The following is a 10,285-nucleotide window of genomic DNA, read 5'->3' as shown; positions in this document are numbered from 1 at the left end:
GGGAAGCGAATCCCTTCTCATTCTGAGGGAAGGAACAGTCCACAGCTTGATAACGGAATAGATCCAGATTTTACTCCCAAGATTGGTAGTTGGAATCTGCAAAGTATTTTTAATAGAAGTAACATTATAAATAAGAGTTTGAAACTGTTACCATGGTTATCATAACAATAGTTCCCAAGTATCGAGTGCTTATTACTTGTGAGAAACAATGCTAAGCATTTGCCACGGAATATTCATGAGATACTCACAGTGAGCCCACAACCTGAGGTTTACCCTTTCTCTTCCCAGCTGAGAAGACTAAGGCTCAGAGAGGCTAAGTAAGTTGCCCAACATCACAAAGCTCGAGTTTGAACCCTGTGCTCTTGACCATTCTTCCACGGTCAGTGGAGACCCTTGTGTTTTTCAATCTTCCATATTCCCTAAATTTAAAAATGAACCGTTTGAATTGGACATTTGGGAAGATCTCTTGTCAGCTTTCTCGGGTACCCTCAAAACTCAATGTTAATTGTACATGGGCGACTTAGGAGGACATGCGTCTACGCAGAGGACCAGGTGAAAGATGAGAGCGAATACAGAAGCCAAGGGTAGAGGAAGAAGTCAGAGACAAAGGAAAAGAGGCAAAGCCAATGAAAATGGAAGAGAAGAGCTCTTTGTGGAAGAGAAGGTAAACAGAAGGGCATTCCAGGCAGGGGGCGGTTTGAACAGAAACCTGAAGAAGCCTGGAGGGTGGGGAAGCCTGGAGGGAGGTCGGAGGTGGGGGTCGAAAGCTTTGAGAATCCAGAACTCTGGATTCTAGCCCATCTCCTGACTAGCGCCGCTTTCCACCTCATGTGGATTCCATGAACAAAAATATAATGAACGCTGGAACTGCTGGCAACTGGAAGACAAAAGAAACAGTTGTTGGCACCTATGTAGACCATATATATATATATATATATATATATATATATATATATATATATATTTTTTTTTTTTAAGGGTGAAATTTCTTAAAGTCATATTTATATTAAGAATCACCTCGCCCTTTGAAGGAATGAAAAAGATGATTTTCACATTTTCAAAATACGAGTGATAATCCAACACACTGAATCATCACAAACACATCACAAACACTGTGATCCCGGGCCAGGTCGTCTGGAATGCTTTCTTATTCTGTACATTGGCCTCAACAACCCAGCTGGGTCTCTGCACTCAGCAGGTGCTCAATAAACCCGGGAGACCAGAGTTTCTGGGCAAATCTCCAACCTTGGCAAGTAACAGGAATATTAAGCAGGGAAACTGAGGCAGAAGCCCCATTATGAACAAACTTGGTGGCATTTCAAAAGACTGGCACCTGGAAAAAAAAAAAAAAAAACGACTGGCACCTGGAGCTTCCTCGGCTACTCAGGGCTCAGCCTATCCCAAGAAAGAATTGAATGCCAGGCCCTGCTCCGGGCACAGCAGAGACACACACCTTCGGTGAGTGCCCTGCCTGCCAGGCACGGGAGAGACTCTGTGTCCTAGCACTTCCTTCACGGTGGAAATTAACCCAGGGACCGGTGGGGCGGAGCTTACAGGTGGAGGGCCTGCAGGAGTCCCGGGCTAGGAGGCTGATGGAGAAGGAGAGGAGGCAACAGGTATAGGGACCAGGGCAGGGACCCTTCTAGCTCTGACTTGTTTTGACCTTGTGCCATGGGAACACATGGCCCCTTTGCAACCCAGAAAGGGCCAGCCCAAATGTTTGGGCTTCATCCCATCCCTGCTGCGCCCATCCTGGGAAACTTTGGCTTGTCAAAAGCTGCATTTGGTCTTCTGTGCGGTCTCCTCCCTCTGAGGTGCATGTTCCTCGCACCTTTTGCCCCTCTCTGCCTTCACCTGCCAGCTTACACAGGACTTCCCAAGGGAAGCCTTTCCTCCCAGACCGGGTTGAACAGCTTGCTCTGTACAACCCATAGGACCCATTGCCTCCACTTTGCATAACTCTTAGCACACTTGTCATTACTCATCTCCTGCCTCCCTAGACCATGGAAGCAGGGCTTGTGTCTATCTTGTTTCCCACCGTGTCCTTTGCACCAAGCACAGGACAGGTGCTCAGCAAATATCTGAATGAGTGAGCGTGTGGGCCTGAGTCCCATTTCTATGGAAGGTCAAGTTTCAGGGAATTTGCATCGGTCTGTTGTGAGTTGCTATCAGTCTGGGACAGAGCCTGATCCACGGTGCCTGGTTTGCTGCTGAAACATTATAGAAACTCAACTTAAAATTGGGGGATGGGGGAAGGGAGAGCAGGAGATGCGATTCCCTCACACCAACCCCTCCCCTCTGTCCAACCCTGGAAGAACTTGAAGTTCATCTACCACAGGAAGTCCCTTTCCATTACAGCTTCCTCTTCGGAAGCCCTAAGGATCTAAATGGATGTGCCATCCGTTTGGCACTTGTCACCCGTCTTTTTTATGTCTCTTCATGAGCTCCTTAAAAGTAGAAGCTGTATCTTCCCTTTCCTTTAGTCTCTTGGCTCTTAATCCCCTGCACAAAGTCTGTGCTCGATCTATCTTCATTGGGAGCTAATGAGAAATTGAATGTGTTCCCAAAAAGATTTTTATAAGTTCCTTCCCTGGCAGACTTGGAAAAATAGGGTAGATTTTTATGTGTGTGGGAAAGCTGAGTGAAGGGCTTTCTGAAAAGGTGAACTATGTGAGTCCCTCTCCAAGCCTACAATCCTATGAAAATAGGTGTCCTATCAATACTATAAAAATGAGAAAATGCTCTTTTTGTCTTCCTTCATTTGAGACAAAGCCTGGCTTGTCAGATGTGCTCAGGTTTCAGAGGGTTCTGGAACAATGGGTGGCATTCTTCACTCTGACTTAAGGTAAACACAGCAGGCTCCTGTCCGATGGAAGACAGATAAGCAGCCAGCTTGCAAAAGCGGAGGACCGGTTCCCTGTAGCCCAGGAACGATCAGCAGCACCACAGACGGGGCCCTGTTGCTTTGCAAATGGGGCCTGGCTTCCCCAGGGGTCCTTCCGTGAGGCCCTGTCCCCACACCGACTGGGTCACTGCCCCGGCCCCAGGGATCATGCCGGAAACCTTGCTGGGCCTTGGCCTCACAGCTCCCCCAAAGGGACTCTGTAGGCTTCTCCAATGCCTTCCCTCATGGGCAGAGACGGGAAAGCACCCCCCCCCCCGCCACAGACCCCCGAGTGTGCCTTGAAACCATCCGCCTGCTGCCATGTCACATTTAATTACTCCCTCACTACAGAATCATCCATGCCGCTCCTCGAGACTAATGAGTTGCTGCGCAGCCCTCCAACTGGGGATTACGCCATACAGCATGTGGAACCAAGGTTGGCAGGGATCGTTCTAAAGCTCTGATTACTACACAGTCACCTTCTCTTTAACCTGAAAACCTTAATTTCTCATCTTTCAAATGGAAAAAATTATAGAGTACTTCAGAGGAGGCAAAGGTTGTTGCTTGGTTGTTTGTTTTAACTACATGAAAGCCTTGGCGATCAATACCTAAATCCTCAAAGCTGCATTGAGGCCAGCTCTGGCTCACTCATCTCCCAAGGAGGCAGGCTGACCTTTGCCTCCAGAGAGCAGGAAACGACAGTCTCGTAATGGCATTTTGCAGGGAGGTAATGTGAGGAGTCGGAAAGATGTTGTTGGAAATACACCTGTAGCCCTACCTAGTTTCATCATCCAAGAGACCCTGTGCAATCCTTTTGTCCCAACTCCTCATTGTTGGATCTGCCACCAGTGGTAGGACCCTGAATCTCACCCAGAAGACGTTGCGTCTCACCGGATTTGCTGCACCCACAAAATAGAAGTCACGGAGAGCCACCTCGATTTTACTGGATACTCGCTACGCCTGCTAGGCATGTGTGGCAGCTTGACAGTTGAAACGTAACTGCCCTGGGTGCCTGGGTGGCTCAGTTGGTTAAGCATCTGCCTTCGGCTCAGGTCGTGATCCCAGGGTCCTGGGATTGAGTCCCACATCAGGCTCTCTGCTCAGCAGGGAACCTGCTTCTCCCTCTGCCTCTGACCCTTCTCCCTGCTCATGCTCTCTCTCTCTCAAATAAATAAATAAAATCTTTAAAAGAAAAAATAAAGAAAAGAAACATGACTGCCCTAAATGGAGACACTAGATTTTAGAACTTAGAACTTTAAAATACGCAAAATAACAGATTTATGATTTTTTTTTGATTTGATGATAGAATAAAATGAAACATTTTGGATATATCCGGCTAGATCAGGGTTTCTCAACCTTGGCAGTAATGACTTTTGGGGTCACATCATCTTTTGTTGCAGGGGACTGCCCTGTGCCTCAGGGAAGGCTTAGCTGCGTCCTGGGCTTTTACCCACTAGAGGCCATCAGCAGCCCTCCCAGTGTGACAACTACAAACTGCCTGATGACATTGCCAAGTGACATTGCTAGATATTCGTAAATGCCCCCTGGAGGGAGAAATCTTCCCTGGTTGAGAACTACTGGGATAAATAAAATATATCATTAAAATTAATATCCCTTTTCCATTTTACTGTTTTTAATGGCATTACTAGGAATCCTACAATTACATTCGTGGCTTGTGTTGTGCCCTGTTGGACGGGGCCATCCTAGCCTGACCGTCCTGAGAACAGTCTCTTGTCTTTTCGTTCCCTCATCACCAATGCTGAGAACAGGGATCCCCCCAACCTGGGCCTGGCGGTGGGCAGAGGGGCAGGGCGGACCCACGGTGGGTAATGCTTCCAGGGAAGGGGTGGCAGGTACAGACCCACTGAACACACCCAGGAGAGTAAGAGGAAGGAAATGGGACAAACACCAGAAGGATTCAGATCAAGCCTTCTGGTGACAGAGGGACACATTTACAAGTCCTAGAGACTGAGGAGAGGAGAATTCTTAATAACTCTTGTGAAATCACTGGCTGCCTCGGATCGCATACACGCCTCTGGATAAAGGCCACTTCAGGACCCCACACTGTCTTTTAATGGACAAAATGTTACCAATGTGAAAATGGCAGAAAAGAATGTATCATTTGGGGACATAATATCTCGTTCAGCACACAAGAACTGAAGGCCCCTCACCATGTTTTTATTTTCCATTTTCCGATTCTGATCCCCCCAGCCCGCCTCTCTTTGGCTATTCTTTCCAACCCTGGGCTCCCCTTCCCACCCAACATGACCTGCTCAGACCACAAGCTCCTCAAGAGTTGGGGGCTCTTAAGGTACCCAGCACACCCTCCATCCATCCTATGCTCCTAACCTACTCCAATATGGTCGCATCTCCCAGCTTGTGAGCCCTTTGCTCCCACGGCCTTCACCCCTCCCTAAAATCGTTCCCATCCTGACTCTCCTCCCATTAGACCTTGACCTAGATGCATGGCTTCTGGCTGACTATAGTCGCTAGCACCAGGTATCTCCCATCACCTCAAATAAGGTTCAGCACTCTTGTCACATAACCTACCCTGATGTCCCCATGACGGGAGAGAAACTGTAACACTGTCACTTTATCCATTAAGTTCCCTTTGACTGAAAGTAACAGAGATCTCCAACTCAAAGTGTCTCAGCAAATAAGAGATGTACAGCTCCAGTGATTTTGGCAACCCAATGACATTATTAAGGACTTGGATGCTCTTCATCTTTCTTGTTTAGTCATTCTTGGGATGTCCCCTTTGTCCTTAGGGTTACTTCCTTCATAGTCCTCTATCTCTGCAGTGGTCCCCGGTGCTCCATCTGGAAACAGGGTCCAGAGGTAAAAAGGAAGCCAGCTCTTCCCTGGGTTACACTGGAGGAGTGGGGACGCCTCTCCCATAAGATCCCAGCCGACGACTCACATCTCATTGGTTAGCACTGAGTCAAGCACCCGTACCTGACCAGTGACTGGCATGGAGAATGGGACCACCACGACTGACTTCGACAGTACAGCTCAGAGCCTGGTCTTCAGTCCAGCAGTAGAGCATCACGGGATGCAAATTCTCTGACCCCATCCAGATCTTCGAAATCAGAAAGTCTGGGAGCAGAGCCCAGCGATTGGTGTTTCAAAAAGCCCTCCAGGAGATTCTGGTCCACATTAAATTTTGGAAACCACTAGCTGAGACCAGGCAAGATCTGCTTCTTCTGAAATCCCACCTCCCTAGAAACATGTGGTTATGATAAAGGAGGGTGTATGTATAAACAAAATCAGGGTTCTTTCACGAAGGAGAAAGGAGTGAGGAGAGAACAGAGCCAATGTTATCTGCTATGATCGCTGTGACAATTTTTTCCCCTTTTGACCAGAAAAGTACCCTTCCCATATAATCAGCTTTAATTGCATATACCCTGTAACCATTTTATGGGTGGTTCAAAGAATGTTCTTGGATATCCTGAGAAAAATTTTGACTAACTCAATTTCTACACAATATCCAGCAAAACAACAACCTTTAGCAATGCAAAGGTTTCCTATTATCCTCAGGACAATTCTATAAGGTACAGAGCCATTGTTACTACATGTTCCTTTTACAGATGGGAAAACTCAGGCTCAGAAAAGAGAATCACACAGCTAGCAAATTTCAGGGCCAGGATTCACATTATAGATCTTTTGGTTCCAACTCTTTCACTCCTTCCACCATGACACCAAGCTGTGTCCCAAGTAAACACGGGTAGGCAGAAATGGCTATGACCCAGTGTAACCTAGGTCCAAACTCTGCGGGGATGGGGGGTGGCCTCCTGCAATGAAGTCTAAAGCCATGAATGTTTCGATGATTCATCTGTACAGTCTCATCTGGTGCAAGAGGTTGAAATTCCAAGTATAGGAAAATCTGACAGCTGGAAGGAATAGCAGATTTCCCCATCACTGTTAATTGTATAGCAGAGAGATTTTGCATGCTTCTGCCCAAGAAAATGAGCATTTTCATTAATATCATAGATTTGATGAGTGACCTAAAGGTCAGAAAAACAGATGCTGCCTTGATCACATCGAAATTACCTAAGAAGATAGTTTTCTTGAAAAAGCCCAAAGATTTTTTTTATTTTATTTTTGTGAGTTAGAGATATGAGTTTTTAAGTCCTACATTTTTTTAAAAAGGCACACACAACACACATTCAAATACATTCTAACAGTGGATTTTCAACTAGGGGGCCCAGGCTGCAATGTTCTTGAACAGCCATCAAAACAGGAGCTCAATCCCCAAAGACCACATGGGGTTTCCGGGGCAACAGAACTCAAGAAATGGAGCCATCATGTTCCTCGACCTCAGGGTCCCCAATGTCCTGATACTGTAGCCATTCTACAATCCTTTCAGAAATTCCCTCCAGATCCTGGGACCACGTCTTCCAAAAATAAGACTGCCTGAGATGGGAATCCCATGAGCTCTGTTACAGCCCAGGTCAGTGCCGGGAGATCCTCAAGAGGGATCCAGAGACCCATGGAGGAGAAAATGCCCTGTAATTGGATATTTCCCAGAGAAAAGGACTTTTACTGAGAAGCCATGTAAAGATTTCAGTGGAAACTTGGAATAAATGTCAAGGGTGTCATTTATTGACACCCTTGTGTCACCCTTATGTCACAGATGACAGTGACAAGTCCTAGGATTCTCCAAGGAAAATGGTAACCTCCAGATTTTCTACTCCTGGTCCTGCTGCTGCCTTTATTCTTGCTTGCATGGCCTCAGTTTACCCAAAATGGTGGTCTCTGAGTTCTACAGTTCTACGAATCTGTGCCAGACCAGCTCTCCAGCTCCAGACTTTAGCATCACTCCAACCTGACCCGGTTCAGATGAGATCAAATGCACCTGCTCACCAAGATGCTGTCGACAAGGAGAACTTTCTTTCTGATAAAGAAAAGACCCCCACTCTGTCTCCCCTGGATCCTGGCACATCTGCCGGCTACTGTCCCTGATGGAAGTCAAACATCTCCATGCCAGAACCCAGGTAGAGGAGACCACATTCTGCCCCTGAGCCCCGCAGGAGCGCTGGAGTTCAAAGTCCCAGAAAGAACTCTGCCTAAGCTGGGTTCATGAATGCTTTATCATTGTTCTGCTGCGCAGTTACCCCCATGCCAGGCGAGTCAGAACAAGCCTTCTAAGCCGTGGTGATGGATGTTTGTAGGAAACCCATGGGAGTTATTAATATTCATGTTCCTGTCACACTTTTGCAAGTAATGGGAGCTTGTTTTCTATAACACATCATTAGGTGAGGAAGACAAGTGACCTCCCAGAGTTCTGAAGCACAAAGGGTGGTCGCCCAAGACCCAGAAGAGAGTGAGGGCAAAGCAGACAAGGTGAGGAGGTGGAAGGTGTTCAACTTTTCTCATTTTGAAAACTCCCAGCAGACCCTTTCAGTGACTACAGACCTTTGCGGGTCCCTGCAAAGTGAGCAGTCGTGGAATGTGGGCTGGTCACAGTCTCTCCCCTCTCACAGAGGATGCCGGGACCCAATGCAGGTATGTGTCTAAGTGTCACATGAGTCTAAGGTCACAACTTTTGCGAACACAGCGTGGGGAACTGGGACATCTGAGCTGAGCCATCGTGCTTGCTTTAGAGCCCTGGAGGGGCCTCGGACTCAGGATCCAAAGGGCTGGCGGTCACCAGGGTCAGGATGAGAGCATTTGCTGAGCTCAGAGGAGAGACCAGATTCGCAACAGCAGGAATGGGAGTGCGGGAGGGTTGAGGTGTCCGGAAACCAAAAGAGCAGGTCAGTGGAGACAGGCAGCAGAGCGAGGACGACACCCAGGTCTCTCAAATCTGCCCCTCTCCATGCCAGGAATACCCAATTACCATGGGACCTGCTGTCATGCCCCCACTCACACCTCAGAACACTCCCCACGCTGTGCTCCCAGTCTCTTCGTGCCTCTATTTCCTCATCTGTGAAATGAGCCAAAGAGCAATCCCTCATTTTGTTAAAGAGTTTGAAGAGTTACTACTGTGTACATGAACATGCTTATGAGGGCAGCGGGCGCACAGTTCGCTCCCCGAGGGGTGAGCTATTATGGCCATTATTGTTTGTATTATTTATGTGTCCTTTTCCCTCGGTGGACTGAATTCTCTGGAAGCAGAAACCACGTCTCACTGTATCTGCTGCCCCAAAACCCAGCACTGTGCTAGACACAATAAATACCTAGGGAATGAATGCATCAGTGAATGAATCGTCCATTCCCTAATCCCGCCATGCGAGGGAAGACCTCCGGCAGCACAGAGTCATTGCTTCCTTATACCATCGAGGTTAACTCATTCAACAGACAATTCTTGATTATGTGCTCTGGGCCAGCTGTCTTTCTGGGTCCTGAGACTACAGCAGGAGCAGATGTCTCTAGACCCTGGGCCTTGTGAAGCTTGCCTTTTATGGGGAAGACGAAAGAACACACAAAATAAATAGGTGAACTTTGTTGTCTTAGATGAGGACCTGTGCTCTGGAGAACAACTGAATGGCAAGAATTCAGGGAGCAGGAGTGCCCAGGGGAGATCTGCCTCAGCGGGGGATCTTGCAGTCAGCCAAGGAAGGAAGGATGCCAGCCATGAGGATGTTGGGGAACAGCCTTCCAGAGAGAGGGAACAGAATGTGCAAAGATGAGGTCATTTTCACTGTGCTCAAACTGGTGATGCCCCAGGAACAGCTGCCACAGTCTTAGTCAAATGAAGAGGTCAAGCATCTGAGTGGTCAAGGTCAGTTTACGGTGCCAAGTTTTCCACAAAGGTCGAAGCACAACCCAAGAGCAGCGGCCCTTTATTAACTAATGCATGTTTGTGGAGTGAAACCGGGTTTCTCGATCCAAGGAGGAAGGGACACTCTGAAACATGTATGTAGATGGTGCCCAGTACCAGACCTGGCACATTGCAATTGCTTTAAATGCTTTTTCATGTCCTTCCAATCTGATTCGCTCACTCTACCAAAATGCCACAAAGACGACACTGGAGGAGGTGGTTGCGCTGTCGCTACTTCGGAGCACGGATGGAGAGGGGGAGGAACGGGGTCATTGGCCACCTGTGTAGACATCCTGCACCCTGACTATGAACAGGGGGAGAGTACCAATCTCCAGCCTCATGAGGATGCCCAGCAGAGGACTCGCCATGTAGTAGGTACTCAGTAAATGCCTGATATGAGAATAAATGGAACTGACAGGGCGGGAACTCACAGGTCATGGGCCATGGTGCTGTCCTGTGCTTGTTTCCTCGAGCCCTGCCAGGCTTCTGCACCAGCATGAGCTGGTGATTCCCACAGAGCAAGCCTTGACCGAAAACCAAACATCTCAGGAGCTCAACTCTCTTACTGACTCATGTGTGCACTCCCTCAAATACCACCTGGTGTTCCGGGTGGTGAGTGAGTGGCAGCCCACAGAGGG

This window comes from Mustela erminea, chromosome 17, assembly GCF_009829155.1.
Source record: "Mustela erminea isolate mMusErm1 chromosome 17, mMusErm1.Pri, whole genome shotgun sequence".
Taxonomy (NCBI): Eukaryota; Metazoa; Chordata; class Mammalia; order Carnivora; family Mustelidae; genus Mustela; species Mustela erminea.
The sequence above is the reverse complement of the archived record's forward strand: the minus strand, read 5'-3'. Positions refer to the sequence as shown.